This window comes from Protopterus annectens, chromosome 14.part0 (assembly GCF_019279795.1).
Source record: "Protopterus annectens isolate FY-2018-M chromosome 14.part0, PAN1.0, whole genome shotgun sequence".
Lineage (NCBI taxonomy): Eukaryota > Metazoa > Chordata > Ceratodontiformes > Protopteridae > Protopterus > Protopterus annectens.
This window is the reverse complement of record NC_056748.1, coordinates 430,459,228-430,481,451: the sequence shown is the minus strand read 5'-3', so window position 1 is coordinate 430,481,451 and position 22,224 is coordinate 430,459,228. Positions and strand designations below refer to the sequence as shown.

At 44.3% G+C, this 22,224-nt stretch overlaps 1 protein-coding gene across 1 annotated transcript in view; it reads right to left on the bottom strand.

The window, feature by feature from the left end:
- Positions 1-22,224, bottom strand: part of SEC24C (SEC24 homolog C, COPII coat complex component) — a 2,546,747-nt gene that overhangs the window by 2,139,004 nt on the left and 385,519 nt on the right. The window lies entirely within an intron of this gene.

The following is a 22,224-nucleotide window of genomic DNA, read 5'->3' as shown; positions in this document are numbered from 1 at the left end:
TGGCTAGAGGCCTGTGCTGAGGCAAGATTAAAAATTCCCTGAGTCTCTTTTTGGAATGTGGGTAGCTGGCACTCCCAGTGGAAATGCTCTCTGAGGGTATGCAGGGTTTCACCAAAAGAAAAATCCTCTGGGGGGAGGCAGAAGGAATAGAATCCTCTGCATCTGAATCCTCATAGGTAGATAAGGGTATGTTCTGGAAATCTGAGGGGTCAGAGTCATCGGACTCATGGTTTGAAGAATCAGAAGGAAAATCAATTATTTGGCTTTTAGAGGGGGAAGGCTGACTTCCCCTAATTAAAGTAATAAGGTCTTCAGCCATTCTAAGCATTTGTTTTTGTGGCATGGGAGCTTCAGAATGTGCTCTGGTTGTTGGTTTCCTAGGCGTAGTGCAAATTCTGGGCCCGAGAAATTCGGTAGTTTTAGTCTGAAAAGAAGTAGTAGGTTTAATATGAACATCGGAAGGTTTGAATACACCCTCAGAAGCCGGTGCCTGCACAGAGGCTCCGGACCCATCCAAGGTAGAGACATCCGCAAGTTCTATAGTCAAAGAAGCATCTTGCGGCATACCAGACTCCGAATGGGTCTCAGTAGAGGCCTGCGAATCTGTAGAAGCAGATACCAGGGGCTGCAAAAGCGCCTCACTGTGTACTGGTGAACTGGTGACTAGCTTAACGAAGCGTTATCGGCAGTTTTGGACCTATGCAGTCTGTCTCTGTCTTTATCCTTACGTTTTTTCGGAAGATCGGTAGTCGGATGGCTTAAAGCCATTTTGGAATACGGAGAACGAGTGTGAAAGAATTTAGCCACAAAGATAGCCCAACGATGAATAGCTCAGGCATTGAATAGGGCACAAAACCGACAGTGAGGAATATCGTGGTCTGGGCCTAAACAGGTGACGCAGTGAGAATGAAAATCTCTGTGAGGTATTTGCTTTCCACAGACAAGACAATTGTTAACTTTTTCTGACATCGGTTAGAGCAAGAAAAAAAGGATCCCCAATGAGGTACTTCGCTTTAGAAGACTTCAGGTCTGAAACTCGAATAATGAAAATTTCAGGTAGCCGCCGACTGGCACTTGCAAACTGCTTCTGCTTCGGGCTCCGCTTGGCAAGAAAAGCTGATGTAATGGCGTCAGCTGCTTGTTTTATACCCTTGACGACCTGACGTCATGGAAGAGGCAACAGCATCTGACACAGAAATCTCAAGACTCTGGTATTCGGGCCGACTGAGGGCTACCTGCAGGCAGATAACCCAAGTGTGAGGACTGCAACAGTGAAACATGAAGAACATCACATTTTCCATTTACCAATATATGATTTTCTTGCCTCCTTTAATACTTGAACGTCCTCAGAAAAAAATGTGCCTAAAAGGTATTAAGATTTTATCATCCAGACACAGTTGGTTAAAGTTATTTTGGTTGGAATTTATTAAACACCCGTCTTGTGTTTAGAGGTCCGGGCTGTGAGGAAGCCTGTGGTAACTGCCTCTGGCTATTTCCAAAAGAGAGGAACTACTTGCCTGCACCAGAATGGAATCAACATAATGGAATCTGCAGTGTCCTACTGAATCTTCAGAATTTCCCTGGATATTAATGGAAAGGATGAAAAAGCATAAAGAAACATTCTTTTACAAGGAAATGAAAAAAATCAGCAGTCTTCCAGGCATTTGTGCATGGAGTCCTGCAGCAGACATTTGCTAAATGACTGTTCTAAGTGGAGGTGAAAAGATCTATTTGAGGTCTTCCCCATAGTTAAATCAATTCCTGGAAGGCCCCTGATTTAACTCCTATTCATGAGGGTCTGTCCTGGTCATACTCAGCTTGTCTGCCCCCAATATGCAATATGCCTGTAGAGTGAGGTTGCGCTGAAAAACTATATCCCAGGGTACCATGGCTACCACACACAGACGGTAAGATCTGGCTCCCCCCAATTATGTACCACATCACTGTGCTGGTGTTTGTAAACACTCGTAGAGGACCCTGGGACAATAGATGATAGAGTTTTGAGTTGAGAGCATAAGTGCCAAAATATCTTACGTTTGTGTGTTCTGGTCCATCTTTTCTGCTCCACAAACCCTGCACTTTTATCCCCATAAATACTGTTCTCAAAGCAAAATCTGAGGTATTTGTTGTGACAGACATATGGTGGAGTTGAAAGAGAGAATGGGAGAAATGGAGTCTGATAAATTTCTCGCCTCTTCAAAAAAAATCCCCCTTTTCACAAACCTCAAAACTAGAGCCTAGAATGTCAGGGGATGTTGCTGTTGGGATCATACAGATGTTCAGGTACCACTAGATTTTCCTCATATGGAGTCTTGCAAGAGGGATCACAGAAGTCATGAAACCAAGAATTCTGAAAAATACCCAGATTCAGACAGTAGTCTGGGTGGAAAACTCAGGATGAGACTCCGATATAGATCTACTTTTTCTTGTGGAAGAAAAGGTCTTTGAACTGAGGTTTACAGAAGTTACCACAGGAAGACAATCCTATGAGGAGTCAAACAAGACTTTTGTATGTTGCTTTGGAACCCCAGTCTGAGTAAGAGATCCATTACCCAGGTGACATATTCCTGACACTTTGAAAACAGCTCTACAAAAATAAGCAAGTTGTCTAAAGAATAAAAATTGTGCACACCTTGCAGTCTGTAGTAGGCTACCACAGAGCAAGACACTTTCTGAACACCCTTGGAGCAGTTGACAGACTAAAGGATAATGAAGAAAACAGATAATGTGATCCAGACATAGAAAACCTAAAGAAATATCTGAAACTGGTTCAACAGGAATGCGATGAGATACATTTTAAACCTAATATGATCAGAAAACTCAAATGGGTAACAAGGAGTAATACAAGTTGTGAAAGAATAGCATTATGATCTTGGTCACCAAATAGGTTCAGAAAGGAAAGCTCCATAACTGGCCGCCAGCAATCTTTTTTGTTTCTGGTGCCAAAGATTCTTGAGTAAAACCCTGCTACCAAATGAAGAGGAGACACTGTTTCTACCACCACCTGAGAGAGCAGATGTTGAATGAAAGGAAAGAAAATTGGAGTTTGGTCTGGTGGATGAGGACGAATCCCTTCAAAAAGAGGGAGAGACTCCTACTGCCATCTGTAACCCTGACAAAATCCATCTATCAGTTTCCAGGGAGAAATGGAAGTTCAAACTTTCTAGAAGGATTAAAGGGTTTGACAGGGTGGGAAGTGTGAGGGGAGTTTTGCAGATAATCATTCAAATTTATTTGTCTGCCCTTTGTTCTGGGAGTTCTACTTTTCTTACTGGAACCTTCTTTCCACCACTTTTTAAACATTTACTTACCAGCAGTTTACCAAGTTTGTTTATATTGCTCTTAAGAAAGTTGTAGGGAAAGCAATAAATCCTTTTGCAAACATGAAGGCTGAAAAATATGACTGGTTCCTTAAATTGGCTCATATCTTCAATCACACTTTGTAAGGACCTCTGAGGCAGATAGTCCAAAAACTAAATCTCTATCCAGGGAAGAATTCAAAGTTTCAGTTTTGACATCTGGAAGATTTTAAAAACACAACTTAGCAAACTTCCTCCTAACAGTTCCAATGTCAGCAGCAGAATCATAAGCACATTTCAAACAGTGAGTAGCCACTTTCAGATACAGAAGCAATCAAGTTGTACAAGGAAGTTTACTCCTCAAAAGCAAAACAAATGCCATAATATTCCTTGTGTTCTCAAAAAAGGCAAGCATAAACTTTAAAAAATTAGCCTGACAACTGAGAACTATAAAAGCAAGGGTTGCAGAAAAATGCACTTTTCCTCAAATCTATCTAAAGCCTTCCCATCCCTGTCAGAAGGGCAGAGATTGGTACTAATCAGGCAGCATCTGTTCAGTACAGCAACAGCTGCTGGGTCTGATCTGGAAGGAGTGTATAAAAACATACACAACTGAAAAACATTACACAATACATTGCTTACAGGCAACAGTCTACACATTAGGCAAGTTGCAGGCTGTAATCAAACCAAACAAAGTATCACGCACGTGGGACTGGCGTGCACGGTCCCAAAAAGAACTGAAATGTAAAACCCAAAAACGGACCAGCACTTACAGGATAATAAACTGATATTTATTGCTCCATAATAATACAAACCACCATATCAGCAGAGATAAAAAGCTCTGCTGAAGCAAACCGGTTTCGGCTAATGTTAGCCTTTATCAATGCTTCGTATAAAGTAAATTCAAACTTCCACCATATTGAAACCTTTATATAGTCTATCTCTTAAAGAGATATGACCCATTTGTAAACAGAATATTAATGTTAAGATTACAAAGTACACATTATAACACCAATACTCATGTTGGACAAAAATATATATCTCCATGACTAAACATATTAGAACCAATATATTGAGTTAAATATATTCATTGTATTTTATTTTATTTTTGGAAACTATGTTGATAACCATGCAAATATGTAAGATAAAATTATTTATTATGGCTGGTATTATTTATATCATCAAATAATACATGCCAATTATATATGTATTTATGTTAGTATTACATTTGTATCCATATTGTTATTGTTTCACATCATCTGCACATGATAATATACATATGCAGTTGTGTGTTTATATCTTTACATTTGTAATATGACAATCTTGTAGGAGATCTATATTTTTGTCCAACATGAGTATTGGTGTTATAATGTGTACTTTGTAATCTTAACATTAATATTCTGTTTACAAATGGGTCATATCTCTTTAAGAGATAGACTATATAAAGGTTTCAATATGGTGAAAGTTTGAATTTACTTTATACGAAGCATTGATAAAGGCTAACATTAGCCGAAACCGGTTTGCTTCAGCAGAGCTTTTTATCTCTGCTGATATGGTGGTTTGTATTATTATGGAGCAATAATATCAGTTTATTATCCTGTAAGTGCTGGTCCGTTTTTGGGTTTTACATTTAAGTTGCAGGCTGTGACAGAAACATCCTCCAAATAAATAATGTTGAAAATCAGGAGGAACTGAGGTGCGTTCTTGAAAATCTAGTAGTAATAAATCATAACACTTCTTCAGAGACAGCGGCATGTCATTATGTTCCCACTGAAACAAATTACTAATTCTGAAACTAGTTTCAGAGAAAGAGAATCCTCCAGAGACAGACAGAAACCACACTTTCCTCAGAATCCAAATCAGAAACCCAAAGAGACAAAACAAAATCTCTCTCTTTACAATCATTTTGTGGTTCATAAATTTGAATCTCTTCAGAAAATGAAGCATCTCTTTTTCTTTTACAAGAAACAGATAAAGGGTCAAGAACCTGAACTAAACCCAGTACTTGCATCACGCCTGCACAAAGTGGCTGAGACAGAAGAAGAAACATGTAGATGTTTTTCATTCATTTTGATAGGAATTTCTGAAGCAGACCTATCTTTTTTACCAGGAAAATCCTCTCTAGGGCAGGCATAGCATTCTGGCTTGACAAAGTGGTGTTCCCTGCCCCATTTCCCAAAGACAACAAGAGTGGCTTTCCTTTGCCAATCAAGGGCACTGAAACAGTCATAGAGGACATGTTTAACCCCCAGTCAATGGCGTCTGTGATAATTACACCAGAGGGAGACAAGGAAAAATAGGAATGGTCTGAGGAACCACAAATGGCCACAGCAGAGTTAACCATCTGCGGCTGAAGCATTTTAGCAGCTTGCTGTGGTAACAAAGACTGTTCAGTAATTTTCTTCTTGTAGCTGAAAGAAAGAACTGAGGAACCAGTAAGTTGTTCCATGGTTAAGCTTTAAAAGATGCCGAATTCCCAGGGAAGCCTTGCAACAGAAATTGGTACAACAGATCAGTAAAAAAAATAACTTTTGCCCTTTACAAAAAGCACTTTAAACACTTACCCTAATCCCCAAAAATAAGATACAGCTTTTACATGAGAAAGTAGCTGCAAATTAGTTTTAACAACATTTTTCCACAAAAGTAAAAAGTGATGCACCTGTTTAAACGTTACTGAAAACTGTGAAAGACAATAAAATACTAATTCTTAGCTTAAAGTAAAATATTTTCACAAAACATTACTACTAACAAAATGTAGATGTAGAAGTTTTTCCTCCATGAAGGGAACTTACTTGCCCAGCAATGAAAAGGGATAACTGACCGTCAATCTTCAAAAACTCACAAAAAGGCACCACTCTTCAGCAGCAGAAAACCTCCTGCGGGGCCTTGTGCCCAACCCTGCCTTTTTAGTCAGCTCAGCCCAAGATGGCCAACTGTTTAGGCACAAGGAAGGTGCCCCTATCCTTTGAATGCTATCCGGCTATTATGCTCTTAGCAGGATATAACCCCAGACAGCTAAGGCTACTACAGCAGTGATCCTAATAATAAGCATGTGGTGAAAGAGGGACTAACGGACCTCAACTACCTCATCAATGAAGAATTTCTCCAGAACAGCCTAAAGGGAAGGGAACCATGTGCCCTCTGACAGCCTCAATAACACAGCTGAGGAAAGAATATGCTAAATATTCAGTAGACTGGTTTGCAGGATTGAATCCAGCATCAAATCAGGGTTCGTAAAAGTCAAATTTGGCACCAGTGATATAGCTCACAGTAAGAGTCAAAGAAATGCCTAATATTGTGACAAAATTAGCTTACCTAGACGTGTCTGAAAGAATAGTTGTGTAAAATCTTACCATAACCATAGACGTCGTCCTCTGCCATGTTGCAATATTCTTGTTGTGGGATTTCCTGCCCTCGGGCGACTCGTACGTCGGCTCCTATAAAAAAGCTTCAGCTGGCTGTTGTAGCTGCGTGGGATGTCACATGTAGGACCATAAACCAGGGGTCTTAAACGTGACATCAGCCCACACAATCCGCAGAACTTGAAGCTCAGCAGGTAGAGTAGAAGGTCCAGCAGGAGGAGGTGTCAGGTATGGGACCCTGGGGTCCTTCAAGTAGTATTGATAGGTCCAGGGTGAAAGGTGTATGAGATTAGGACCTAGGGACATGCTGGGAGAGAAGAATGATGAGGGGGTTATTGGTGGGTGGGAAGGAATACTGCAACATGGAAGAGAAGGACATCTATGGTTGTGGTAAGATTTTACACAACTATTCTATGTCCTCCTATTCCTATGTTGCAGTATTCTTGTTGCGGGAGAGCACCACAGCTTAGATGGATGAAAGGGGGACACATGCAAAAGAAGATTCTACAAAGCCCTGTAGGATTGCCCTGGAAACCTGGTCTAACTTGTAGTGTTTGGTGAAAGTGTGGATAGTGGACCATGTGGCTGCTTCCATAATGGAAGACATGTCCAGACCTTTTAGGAAAGCCTTGGAGGCGGACATTGCCCTGGTGGAATGGGCTATTACTCCCACTGGGGGATTTTTTCCATGGTGGGAGTAACAAAGACAGATGGCTTTCCTGGTCCAATATGAGATGGTCTCTTTGGAGACTGCCTTGCCCAGTGCTCTGGGATGGAAGGAAACAGAGTTGTTTTGATTTCCTAATGGATTTTGTTTTGTCCAGGTAAAATAGTTGTCTGTGTACATCCAAGGAGTGAATTACCCTCGCACTTTCATTGGTGGGACAGGGAAAGAAGGTGGGAAGGTGGATAGATTGGTTTAATGACAAATCGTTGACCACCTTGGGCATAAAGGAGAGGTTAGTTCTCAGGGTTACCCTGCCTTTGTGGAACGTACTATAGGGGGGCAAGCCATTAAGGCTTGTAGTTCTGAAACACTTCTGGCTGAGGTAATAGCCACTAGTAGAACTGTTTTCCATGTACACATCTGAAGGGTAGCTGTCCCAGCAGGTTCGAATGGGTGATGGGTAAGCTTTTCCTGGATGAAGTTAAGGTCCCAGGGTGGAGGGATAGGCTTTTTTGGGGGTCTAATGTGTAACAATCCTTTCAACAAGAGTTTTACATTGAGCCTGGCTAGCAAGGGAGGGTCTAGTGGCAAGCAGGCTGATATTGCAGAAAGGTGTACTTTCATTAAATAACAGGAAAGTCCACTTTTTATCAGTTGACATAAAAGTAAGAACTGGGGGTGGGATCAGCAATGCAAGAGTCTCTTCCCTCGTCTAGACATCTAGACACCATTTAGTAAATCTTTCCATTTAGCAAGGTATGATTTTCTTGTTGTAGGTTTCCTGGCCTCCCTCAGGACTGAAAGCACGTCCTTCGAGTAGTGGTGCCTGAATGGGATCAAAAGTGTATCACCCAGAGTGTCAGGGACAACATCTGCAAGTGTGGGTAGATGAGGGTTCCTTTTTCTTGTGTCAGAAGGTCCATCTTGTAGGGTACCTTGCAGTACTTACCCTTGGCTAGATTGTGAAGTAGGGGGAACCAGTGCTGCCTTGGCCAGTAGGGAGTCACTAACAAGATTTTCGGTTTGTCTCTCCTGATTTTCATGAGGACTTCCTGAATCAGTTGGGGGGGGGGGGGGCATAAAGTAACTTCCCCTTCCAGGAGATGTTGAAAGCATCTACCCTCCAGGCTAGAGTGGAGTAGGTCTTTGAGCAGGAGGTCTGCAGCTGCCTGTTCTGGGGGGAGGCAAACAGGTCTATTTGAGGAGTGCTCCACCGGTGGACAATGTCTAAGACGACAGTCCTGTCCAACATCCATTCATGGAGAGGATGTCCTGCTTAGAAGAATGCTAGGCTGCCTGCAGGGACGAGTTGTGGTAAGAGGCTGGATCCCCATATCAGCAGGGTTAGTCTGCACAGTTGATATGCTTTTGTCCCTCCCTGTTTGTTGAAGTACCACATTACAGTGGTGTTGTCTGTTACTATTTGAAGACCCCATGGTGGAAGCAGAGGGGTAAAGGTTTTCAGAGCCAAGAAGACTGCTGTCATTTCCTTCACACTGATGTGTTTGGCCCTCAAATAAGGGTCCCAGGTTGCTTGAAGCCTGTAAGATGCCATTGTGGCTCCCCACCCTGAATCTGAGGCATCTGTATGCATTACCTGGGTTGGGGGGGCTGGAGTGGAAGGCCCGGGTTTAGCTGGACTTGTTGGATCCACCAGCTGCTCTCTTTCTTTAGACATAGAAGGAGGGGGATTTCTTGCTCCAGGTGATTCTGATGCTGGGACCAAATATTTTTTTTTTAGGCACCATTGTAGCTTGCACATATACATTCTGGCCAGTGGGAGCATAGGTATGGTGGCTGCCATTAAGCCCAGGATTCGTAGGAATTGCCTTGCAGTTATTAGCTGTGCCTGTAGCAGCTCCCTGAAGTGGGAGGTCAGGGAGTTGACCTTGTCTTGTGGAAGAAAAGCCTTCATGTTGTCCGTTCAAATTCTGCAACCCAGAAAAATCTTGTCCTGTTCTGGGTTCAAGGAAGACTTTGGAAGGTAGAAGGTGAACCCTAGATTTTGTAGAAGGGACAAGGTGAAGTGCGGATGATTTGAAAGGGTATACTTGCACTCTGCCAGTATTAGGATGTTGTCCAGATACGGGTAAATCTGAATTCCCTGTGTTCTTCAAAAGGCAATGGCCAGGCATTTTGTGAACACTCGGGCAGTAGACAAACCAAAATGCAAAGCAGTAAATTGAAAATGACAAGAGGGCCCAGAGAAACGGAGAAATCTTCTGTGGGAAGGTCTGATGGGTATGTGGAAGTAGGCCTCTTTTAGGTCCAAGGTGGCCATGAAGGCCTTGGTTGGGATGAGTGGAAGTAAAGTTGGAAGTGACAGCATTTTGAAGGTGGGCACCTGTAGGTAAAGACTTAAGAACAGGTCTAAGATGGGTCTCCATGGGCTGTCTTTTTTGAGGACAAGGAAGAGACAGGAGTAGAAATATTTTCCTTCCTGTCCTGAGGGGACTGGTTCTATGGTACCCAGCTTCAGGTGGTCTGTCAAAACCTGTGGAAGGAGATGCTGTTGGTTTTTGGGAGGAAAAGGGATGCCTCTCATGGGTGGTTTTACTTTTCCAGGAAAGGAAGCATTCTTTTTGTATTATGGACAGTATCCATTTGTCTGAGGTGATGGTTTTCCAGAAGGGGAGGTAGTGGGAGAGGCGGACTGCAAGTGGTAGGGGGGCAAAGCAGTCACGCATTAGTGGAGCCTCCTCTGTACTGAAAAGGCTGTCTAGGCTGACGATGTGAGAAAGTCTGGAAGTGGTACGTCTCTTGCACCTTTTCTAGTTCTGGAAGAGGAAGTACCCTTCTGGGCTGGGTTTCGCCTCACAAAGGTGGCTTTTGCTGGATATTTTCTGCAGTACATGGGAATAGGGGACACCAATAAATCTTTTATGGCCAGTAATTCTTTAATTTTTTCTTGCAGATTCTTAATAAGATCTATAGACTGCTTCCCAAAAAGGAAACTGTGGTCCAGGGGGGCATCCAAGATCTTTGATTTAAAGTCTTCTGGGAGACTTTGAATTCTCAGCCAGGAGTATCTCCTGACAACTGAAGCAGACGCTGCAGAGCGAGTAGATGCTTCCGCAGCATTATAACTGCATCTAATCGAGTGTCCGGCTACTTGTGTAGCTACAGAAAGTTTGGAGGAGATGTCAGCTTTAGTCAGGAATAGTGGCCAGCATGTAAGCAGCTAGAGAGACCAAGTCCAGAGCATATTTAGTCATGTGCGTCTGACAGTTAATGGCTCTGAAAGCCAAAGTGGAGGAGGTTTAGACCTTCTTACCTATCCTATCCATAGATTTCCTCTTTCAATCTGTGGGTAGGAGTGAGGCAGAGGGGAGGAGTCTGGATTGCTTAACAGGATAGGCGGCAATCACTGCTGGGTCTGCCAGGGGAGTTTGATTAGGAATTTTTGCTCGTAAGGCACCTTGCAAAAGTGATCTGGTCGCTTGGGGGTAGGTGGCTGTGAATCTGAAGTTTAAGATGTAGAGTTAAAGGCATCAAGGTAAGCAGTTAGGACTGCTGGAACAGGGGGGGGGGATTCTACTTGGAGAACCTCAAAACACCTCTTTTGGGTATCAGACATTTGTGAGATATCCCATTTGAAGAAATCTTTCATTTTGGTTATAGTCTCACCAAATGTGATATCCTTAGGGGGTGAATCTCCCTCTACAGATTCACCATCAGGAGAATAATAGTCCTGGGGTGAAGCAATTTGGGAGGTGTAGGATATGGAATCCTCAGAGGAGGAAAAGGCAGTATCATGCTCTTCTTCCCTAACCTGAGATGTCAGGAGGGGAGAGAAGAGGATGAAGCAGGCCTAGGGCTGAGCAAAGGTAGAGTAGTGGAGGATGAGGCTGAAGGCCTAAGGGTGATGAAGGCTTGCATCAGGGAAGAAGTGAAGGACTGCTAGTCAGGTAGGACTTCTGTAGTGGAAGAGGTATGCTTGGTTTTCTGTTTCTTTTTTGCTGGGGTAGACATTGGAGCAGGCCTGGAATCAGGTCTGATAGGGACCATATCCATAGGCGGGATCCCAGCCGGAAGCTCTACAGATTTTGGTTCCCCCTCGATGGTAGTCGGGGTTTGGGTTAGATCTAGGGACGTGCCGGCCGTCGGATGAGCAAAGGCTTCCAACAAAGGTAGTCGCTGAAGTCAAGGGATCTGCCGGACATCCCGCAGCTCCTAAAGCGGCAACTGGTGGGGCGTCCGGTAACGGAGCGGCAGAAGAAGAGGGCCTGGGAAACTTGACCTTCTTATGCAGAGGTTCTGACATGGTCTCCGAGGTGGGATCCACCCTTAGGGCTAGCCGCTTAAGGTGCTGGTTTTCTAAATAAAGGTTAAGCCTGGCTAGACAGCTGCGTAGGGTCTTCGGCACAAATGATTGACAAATGGAGTAAGCGGTATGGTCGTGCTCCCGGCCTAAGCAAAAAACACACTGATCATGGGAGTCTATGGGGTATCTGGCGCCCGCATTGGCATTTACCCTTTTTACCTGACATCGGCTACAAATTGCTAAAACAAACCAAGCCTAAGCAATAATAATAAGATATGAAAAAAAAAAAACAACGGGTTACGTAGCTTTTTTGAGATGTCAGATGTGAAGGAATGAGCACACGATGTGTCAGTCTGAGGCTGAAAGTTTCTGAGGATTGTGTGTGCAGACGTCACATTTAAGGCCCAGATTTATGGCCCTAGGTGTGACATCCCACGTAGCTGCAACAGCCAAGCTGAAGCTTTTATATAGTAGCCGATGTACAAGTCGCCCGAGGGCAGGAAATCCCGCAACAAGAATACTGCAACATAGGAATAGAAGGACATCTACATTTGCTTGCACAACAGAAACTTGCTTATTATTGACTGCAGTAATGTGCAGAGGCTAAATGTACAAACATCACTTTTTACTCTAAACTTGATAGTACGAGAAAGTAAAGCTGTGCAAGCTGAACTTACCATTTTAGCAGATGCTCAAATACACATTGCTACAGTAGCCTTAGCTATGTGTGTTATATCCTGCCAAGGATACAACAGCCGGCCAACTTCCAAAGCTTCGGGCCACCTTCCACACACTAAAATTAAGTCAGCTCAAGCTGAGGTGACTAAAACACAAGGTTATGCATGAATTTTCTTGGCAGCAGACAGACAGACTGAGCCCTGAAAGGACAATACTTGAAACAACAAAAAATAAAAAGTCAACACTCTGGCATAAAAAAATACACACAAAAAACAAGGGAGATGGAGGAAGGGAGAAGGTGCTGCAGCAGTAATCATTTGAACATCTATTATGGTAACAGCAACTTAAACAACTGTACTATGTACATCACATTGACCACTGCTGCAGTAGCCTTAGCTATATGGGTAGATTACACTGGCTAACTATCTTTGGGAGGTGGAAGAATAAGAGACCAACACCCACTGGAGAATGGTCCTACCAAAGCTTGAAATGGACTTAGAGAAGGACTCAAGCTTATAGTGTTTTATAAAACTATGTCAAGAGGACCAAGTAGCAGCTTCTAAAATACTTCTAGAATCCAACCCTTCCCAAAAAGCTACAGATGAAGCTAAGGCCCTGATAGAGTGGACCTTGACACTGCCTGGAATAGTGTTGCAGGGAGAGTATAAGACAAGGTAATAGCCTTAGAAAACCATTTGGAAATGCTCTGTTTTGACACAGGCTGTTTCTTCTTACATTCACAAGGAGTGAAGTGATCTGGTATTGTCTGTAATCTGAAAGATTAAGTTCTGTCAAGATAAAGTACAGTTGTGTACACTTACCATGAATGTAGATGTTCAAAGTGCATTCACTGTTGCAGTCATCACCTGTGGGTTTATCCCTGCTGTGGTAGCCCTCGGCCAGCCCAAATACCAGAGTCAATTTATTTATTTTTTTGCGTCAGCTGCAGTCTGACATCAGGTCGTCAGTGTTATAAAGCAAGGCAGGCGACGTCATTACATCAGTTATTTTGCCCTAACCCATCAGAAGCCCAATGAAATAAGGAAAAGTGGTCTTGGTGGCAAAACACCACCGTAGGAAGCTTATGTCTCCCTAGGGGAAGATGCTATATGGGGATGGAGGGAGGGAAACCAGGACTGCAACAGTGAATACACTCGAACATCTACATTTATAGTAAGTGTACACAACTGTACTATGTTCTTTGTGTTTCACTGTTGCAGTCATCACCTGTGGGAGGATTCCCAAAGCTGAGGAGAGGAGTGGAGGATAGGTTAGAGTCCTAGGCATGGGTAAGCAGGCCCTGCAGAACTGCATAGGCAAAACCCTGCCCTAGACTTAGAAAAAAGAAGTAGGAGGTAATGCTTTGTAAAGGTATGGACAGAGGTCCAGGTGGCAGCTTCCAAGATGTCCCTGGTGGGGAATCCACTGAGGAAGGCTGTGGAAGTGGAGGCTACCCTAGTGGAATGGGTATGGATAGACGTAAGGGGGGGGGGTCCCATGTAGTCTGTAGCAGAAATGGATACAGTGTGATATCCATTCGAAAATGGTTCATATGGAAATGGGCTTCCCGTCTGTCCCAGGAGCAAAGCTGACAAGTAGTTGGTCTGTTTTTCTGAAAGGTTTAGTACGGTCTAGATAGTATCTGAATTGTCTGTGCACGTCTAGCAAGTGTAGACTTCTTTTCCCCCTTGTTTTGAGGGTTGGGAAAGAAGGTGGGTAGGTGTATGGCCTGGTTGAGGGTCACATCAGAAACCACCTTGGGCATAAAGAAGGGGTTAGTCCTCAGGGAGACCCTGTCTGCATGGAAAATGATGAAGGGCTCAACAGCCATGAGAGCCTGAAGTTTTGATACCCTTCTGGCTGGGGTGATTAGCTAGTAGGAAGGCAGTCTTCCAGGAGAGGTATTTTAAATCTGCAGAAGCAGCAGGTTCAAAAGGAGGTACGGTTAGTTTTTTCTAGAACATAATTCAGGTCCCAGTGTGGTGTGGGAGGCCTGATATTAGAAGCCCCTCTGAGGAATTGCTTAATCAAAGGATAAGAGAAGAGGGGAGGCTCTGATTCATAATGGGCAGAAATGGCTAAGGCATGGATTTTAATAGAGGAGAAAGAGAGGCCACTATTGAGCAACTCAGCTAGGTAATCCAGGATAAGAAGGATGGAAGGATGGGAGGTACTGGCCCCTTTGGACTGGTTACAGGAGCAGAATCTTTTCCATTTCTCTGCGTATGGTTTTCTGGTGCCTGGCCTTCTGGCCTCTGTGATGATGTCTAGGACCTGTTTGCTTAACAGGGACTCCTTGTTGCTTTTAAGGTTTCAGCCATGCTGAAAGACTGAGTCTGTAAGTCTGGGTGCAGTATCTTCCCCCTCACCTGGGTCAAGAGGTCTGAGATCAGAGGAAGCTGCTTGGGGGGCTGTAAGGTTAGGCTGCGCAGTAAGGGACACCAATGCTGTCTGGGCCAATCTGGAGCAATGAGGATGGCCTTTGGTCTTTCCTCCCTTATTTTGATCAGTACCTTGGGAATAAGGGGCAGGAGAGGGAACGCGTACACAAAGAAGGAGTTCCAGTGGAAGGTCAAGGCATCCACCTTCCACGCTAGGAGGTGATAATCCCTGGTACAGAACTTTTGCAGCTGGTGGTTGAGGGGTGAGGCAAAAAGATCCACTTCCGGAGTCCCCCACTCCTGAGTGATTTGCAGAAAGATTTCTCTGTGGAGCTGCCATTTGTGGGGGTCCAGTAAGTTTCTACTTAGGTGGTCTGCCAGGGTGCTGTTTTGATCCCTGATAGGTATTGGGCAATTAGGTGTAGTCCCATGGAGGTGGCTGTAAATCAGAGGCTCACGGCTAACCTGCACAGGGGATACGATTGCCGCCCCCCCCCCCCCCATTTGTTGATGTACCACATCACTATGGTGTTGTCTGTTTTTATAAGGAGAACCCCCTGGCCTGAGATGGGGTTTAAAGGATGTCAGTGCCTTTTGTACTGCCATCATTTCTTTCTGACTGATGTGCAAGGGAAGCTGCTGGGCATCCCAGAGACCTTGGGTGCACGTGCCTGCTAGGTGAGCGCTCCAAGCAACGTTTGAGGCATCGGTGGCGATGGTCTGGCCGGAAGGGCGGAGGATGAAGGGAAGTCCTCTGCCCACCAGAGAAACTTGGCCTTTATACATGGGATCGGAGGGAGAGAGGTCTCTAGAGACAGAGTGCTGGCATGAAAGGTTCTTTAAATACCACTGAAGTTTTCTCATGTGAAGCCTGGCCAGGGAATGAGAAGGATGCAAGATGCCATGTATCCCAGGACTTACAGAAATTTCCTCGCAGTAAGGTGACATCTGTAAGCCAGCTGGGTAAAGTAGAGAGGCAGGAAGGTCTGCTTTTCTGGGGATAGGAAGGCAATTTGGGATGCTGTGTCTAGCACAGCTCCTACGAAAATGATCTTCCTGGTTGGATTTTGTTTTGACTTCTTCTCGTTGATAGTGAACCCTAGGGAAGTTAGGAGTGATTTGACAAAGAGAAGGTCTTGGAGCAGCTTTTCTATGCACTCTGCTTGAATGTGGCAGTTGTCCAGGTAAGGGTAAATCTGTATACTTCTCTGTCTGCAGAATGCTATGACCGGGGCCAAGCATTTGATGAATACTCTGGGAGCAGTAGATAAGCCAAAGGGCAGCACAGAGAACTGAAAGTGTTGTGAGCCTGCTCCGAAGCGCAGGAATTTTCTGCATGATTCCCAGATGGGGATGTGGAGGTAGGCATCTTTTAGGTCTAGGGTCACTAGACAGGCTTTTGTTAGCATAGGCAGCAGCTGCTGCAAAGTTAGCATTTTGAATCTGGGGACCACCAGGGAGGTGTTCAGAATGGATAGATCCAAGATGGGGTGCCAAGTGCCCTCTTTTCTGGGAACAAGGAAGAGTCTGGAATAAAAGTCTTTGCCTGTTTGATCTGAGGGGACAGGTTCTACTACCCCCTGGGACATGAGAGTTTGAACCCGTTTCGATGCCTCTGCCCACTGATTTGGAGGCAAGTCTGGGTACCCTCTTGGAATTGAGAGTTCACTGAAAGAGAACCTGTATCCCTGAGAAATGATCTTCAAGACCCATTGGTCCTTTGTTACAAAAAGCCAATTGTCTTTGAAGAGGGAGAGCTTTCCTCCTAGTTTTTGATGAGAGAAGGGAGGGCAGGGGGGGGGGAGTTGTTGCAAGTGTTTGCCATAGAAGTTTGGCTTAGAACTCCCTGCCTTAGAGACGGAAGTGGTTCATTGTTTGCTTCTCTGCTGGCCCTGGGACAGGGGCCTGGATGGTCTGTCCCTGTGGGGCTTACTTTGGCCCTGTCTGCTAGGTGCAGTGAAGGCCCATTTCTTAGAGGGACAGTTCCTGCTGAATCTGGGAGGTTGAACTTGAAAGAGATATTTTACTGTTTGCACAGATTTTGCTTTGTCTTCCATCTTTTTAAGCACCTCTTCTGCTTTTTCCCCAAACAAGCGCTCCTTATATAGGGGTGCATCAATACGTTTAGACTTGACATGATCAGTGAGAGGTTGTTCCTTCAGCCATGCATGTCTCCTAATAACAGATCCTGTTACTGCTGCCCTACTAGAGGCTTCTAGGACGTCATATCCACATTGTAATGGGTGTTTGGCCACTTGACAAGCAGAGTGCAGTAAATCTGCTAACTCTTTTGAATTGGCACAGTCAAGAAAGGTATCAATCTTCTGTATTAATTGTTCCAAAGTGTGTTGTTGATATTTTAACATATGGAACTGACAATTGAGCGCTCTGACAGCTAAGGTTGCTGAGGTGTATGCTTTTTTATCCCATCTGTCCAGAGCTTTGGAGTCCTTGTCAGAAGGAAGAGAATTATTGACAAAACTTGTCTTAGCTCCTTTAGGTCCCTGTGTAATGGACCAATGGGTCGGCAGCAGGATTTCTGTACAGGTATTTGTGAGAATCTGGTACTCTGTAGTACCTGTCAGGTTTACTGGGAACAGGCAGGAGGGAGTCAGGGGCTAAGCTGGATTCATGGAAAACATCATCCACCACTTCAAAAATAGGGGTAATGGCCAGGGGTCTGTGCAGGGGCAGGTCCACAAACTCTCTAAGTCTTTTCTTAGACTGTGGGAAGTCCTGAGACTCCCACTGAAATGTTCCCTGAGGGAGTGAAGGGTTTCCCCAAACGAAAGGTCCTCTGGAGGGGAGGCAGAAGGGATGGATTCCTCTGCATCTGAATCCTCATAAGCAGTTAAGGGATACTGTTCCTCTTCAATAACTGAATAGTCAGATTCCTCAGAATCCTGTTCTATCAATTTCTGGGGAAGAGTGCCTTTTCCTTTTAGAAGTAGTGGCTTGACTAACCCAGATAAGGGAGATGAGATCCTCCACCATTTTAAGCATTTGTGCTTGGGGTGGTGGAGCAGTAGCAAGATGGTGGCTAGAAGCAGATTTCCTAGGAGTGGCCTGGCTTCTAGACCTGAGAGAAATGGTAGTCGGATGCAAATATGTCGTTTTTTTGTCTGGATTCTGTAGTGCAAAGGCCTCCTTGAAAGCCGGTGCCTGCATCGCGGCTCCAGACCGAACAGAGGCACAGACAGCCAAAGGCTCAGAAGACAAAGAAAATTTCTGCGGCATTCCGGACTCCGAAAGGGTCTTGGTAGAGGTTAGATTAGATAACGAATCTGGCATCAGGGGCTGCAAAAGCACCTCACTAAATTCCGTAGAACTGACTACCTGCTTAGCGGTAGCATCGGTGGAAAACAGCCTTGTATGGTTGTCTCTATCTTTATCTCTAAGTTTTTTTCGGAATGTTCACAGATTGTTGGCTGACAGACACCATATCGGAATGCGAAGATGGAACATGAAAATAATTGCCTACAAAAAGATCTCTACGGAGAATGGTTCTCGCATTAAGGAGAGCACAGAACAGACAACGGGGGACGTCATGGTCTGGGCTTAAACTAGTGACGCAGTAAGAATGGAAGTCTCTGCATGGGATCTGCTTTCCACAGGCAAGACAACTGTTAACTATTTCGGACATCGGTTAGTGGAAGAAAAAAGGATCCCCAACGGGGTACTTAGCTTTAGACGTTTTCAGCTGAAATTCAACTTCTGGTAGCAACCGACCAGCACTTGTGCGAACTGCTACGGGCTCCATGGCAAAAAAAACTGATTAAATGATGTCGGCTGCCTTGCTTTATAACACTGACTACCTGACGTCAGACTACAGGCGACCGCAGCTGACACAGGGAGAATCCACGGGAGAATCCGAAACTGAGCTCTTCTCAGAGTCTGAATCAAAAATCTGCAGAAAAAAAAGTATCCATCCCTGTATCTTCCTGGTCAGATGTGGAATCCTGGATCTCTTCAGGGAAAACAGGCGTCCTTCCCTTTTACCAGAAACTACTTTACAAGAAGGATCAACAGCATGAATTAAACCCCGAGCTGGACCTCATAAACTACTCCTAGCCAATGAAATTTGAGAAGTAGATACATGCTTTTTAACAGGGAAAATGGGGGCCAACTAATGTTACTAATGACAGCAGATACTTTCCAGGGATGAGCACAGTATTGTGAAACAACAGGGAAGCTTTCCCTGTTCCCTCTCCTGGGATCAACAAGAATGCCTCTCCTATGTCCACTGAGGGAACCCCCACGAGCCAGAGAGGATGTGGCTAACCTCCGGTCCACAGTGGCTGTACGTGCTACACTAGAGGAATCCAGGGTAAAAGATAAGTGATCTAAGGCATAAAAAATGGCCACAGAGAGACACTCCCTTGCAGCTGAGACAAACTGCTAGCAAAGGCTACTTGCTTAACTTCTTCCTTTTTACGACTAGAAGGCCTGACCAAGGGTCCGGTAGTCTGTTCCATGGTTAAGCCGAAAATGGTGCCTCGTTCCCAGGAAAGACTAGCAGCAATTTCCTGTGAACACTACCAGACCACAGCAGTTACCTTCCTGACAGAAAAAAGGCAATTTAAAACACTATGTCAGCTCCACAAAAGAAAAATAAACAATTTCTGCACAGAAAAAAAAAGCTTTCAGTTACTTTACACTACTTTTTAGACTGACAGTTAAAACACAACACTCCTAGCTTTAAAATAACTTTCCTCAAAAGAAAAGTAATAAAACATCAACAGACCTAAGAAAATGGATGTTTTTTTCCCTCAAAAGGAACTTATCTACCCAACATAGGAAAGCACAAGCCAACCCTCGATCCTTGAAAGCCTCAGATGAGAGTACTCTTTGGTGGCAATAAAGCTCTGCAGGGTTTCACTCCCAAACTTGTCTTTAGTCAGCTCATCTTGAACTGCTTGACAGTTTGGGAGTGTGGAAAGTGCCCTGCTATTACATCCTTGGCAGGATACAAACCATATAGCTAGGGCTAATGCAGTGATAAATAAGAACATACAGCTATCATTGCTGAAATGGGTTAAGGACAATCATCCTTTAAGCTGGAGTAGTCTCAGAATAACTACTAAGACTGTGAGTGTGGGGTGCAGGAAAGCTTGCTGCTTTTTTTGCACACAGGCATTATTTTTCCACAGTACACTTTTAGAGCTTATATGTATTAAATGCAATGCTTTTTTGTGTGAAATGAATGAGTTACTGTGTTTATATCTCATGCATTTCGATGCTTCAGTAGACCTACCCAAGCAAAATAGCAAAACGAACTCCACCAAAGCACCAGTTCGTATAAGGTGACACAGAGAAAGTAAAATATATAAATGGATGTCACCAAATGATGTACTCAAATCAATAGCGTACAACACACTTTAATACACGCTTTCATCATACGACTTCATCAGGCTACCCAAGCTGTGGACCCTGGCAGATGTTCATCAAAACGCACCTATCTCCTAATAAGGACTGTCCAACTAGGCTTGGGGTGGTGGTGGCTTAACTTCCTCAAGACAGCACCATAACTAAGTACCCCCAATAAGCAACTATGTGTCTACAGATTCCACTCTCCAAGACTGCTGCATATCCACAAGTCAAGCTCCACTCGAGTAACCCACACGCGAGACCTCAACATCGTCTGTGACAGCAACAGGACTTGTTGGCAGGACAGACTTGTGTCCCAGAGACTCCCCCTTTTGTGGAATAGACTCCCTCTCCACGTAAAGCAGAGTACCTCATTAAACCTTTTTAAGCGCAACCTGGATAACTGAATGGGGAATTGAAAATACACCCCTGTGATTCCACCTATGTTCCTGCTGGGCAGTGGCATAGCGTGCTGACTTGTTGGAACATGGGCTAAATTCTTGGCTAAGCTTGTAAGGGCCTCACGGCCACTAGCCTAGTAACTTCCTATAATCAGGCATGGCAGACACAAAGCTAAGGCAATAAAGTGAGAGTCAAGTGGAAAAAACACTTACAGATGCTCCCCAGGGCACACCTCTCCCTGACCTCTTCTTCCCTGCTAAAATGGTGGAAAAGACTGGAACTGAGCTTTTACTACTCAGGGTCAAGCCCCGTCCCTTTGCTGTCTGTAAGATCACACAAAATGCAGACAAGTCAGTGAGAACAAGGCCTCAAACAGCTCTCTGACTGAAGTCCCAGGTGCAAAACTTCCAACATACCCACCAGGCACTGAAGGATGCCCTCCTACCATTCCCATTAACAGCCTCCTTCAATAATGAAAGTACAGAGCTTGGAGAAGGTTCATTAAATCAACCAGATAAAGCAAAACAGCATACATATGCAGGAAGTCTTACCAAAGATTTGAAAAATCAAGAGCCAATTTCTGCAACCAGCAAAAGAAAACAAAAATAGTACATGCAGCCTACTCTTGTGGCATAGAGGGATAATGCCTTGACTGCAGACTAGGTGAAGCCAGGTGGGGAGGGTGTGGAGGCATGACTTGCTTGCCCCTTTCAGAGAGAGGCTGGGGTTTGTGTACACTCAAGAGATACACAGGCTAGTGCAATCTCCCTGGTCGTGACTGAAGAGACCACTACTTATGCTGTGTATTTGTGTGCATGTTTGCGGGAGGGGAGAGTCACTCCCTGTGGAAGTCAAGAAACATCCTCCACAGTCATCCACTGGTACACTGCTGCATACAAAGTGTACAGAGTTAGGACCAGGAGAACAATGGAAAAATTTCAAACCACATCTGATAACTGCCTTGAAGATCACTCTTCTAGGCGGGCTCTTGACTAATGAAGGAAACAAATAGGCTGATTGACCAAGAGAGGACTTAATGTTTGGAAGTCAGAGGGAAAAAAAAAATCACAAAAGAAATGTCAGATGTGCAAGACGAATACACTTGTGTAACTGATGCATGATGTCAGTGTGCACGATTGTGGCTGCATGTCCCAGAACTTCTGGATATTAAGATGCAGAACGCTGACTGGTGGGGAGGATAAACCAACTACAGAACACATCAAAAAGGGCTCTCAGTGTTAGGACTACAGTTACAGTGTCCAGAAGTACAACCAATGACGGCCTTAATGCTGAAACAATAAAATGTTACAACACTTAAAAGTTCTTACACTAATAACGTTTTGCATTTGACTGCTAAATTATACAAAATAATGGGGTTCATCCCTCAGTCAAAGCAGAAATTAGACTTAAAAGGCAAGAGCACAGCATAGCAGTCTACTCCATGCTCTTCTTTAACAGGCTAAAGTGGTAGAATAAGTAACATAAGGAGGCTGACTTTAGTCTCCTTGAAAAATGGTACCACAGGGCAACCAGTTAGTGGTGTCTTGGCTTTGGATCACAGCTGTGTCCTCTAGCACAGCAAGGGTTGTCCAATCCAAATATGGGTTAAACTACACAAATTTTTGGTACTACAGAAGGGATTCTCTCTAGCTCCTGCCATTAGCAAGACAGCTAGCAAGTAAACTGAAAAATAATAATCCTGCCTTTACTAACAGAATAAGTTGCTGATAAAATTTCCAGTGGTTTCCACTGGAGGGGACAAGGCATTTCGTGACAATGCTTGGTTCCTGTCTTGTTGCTCAGT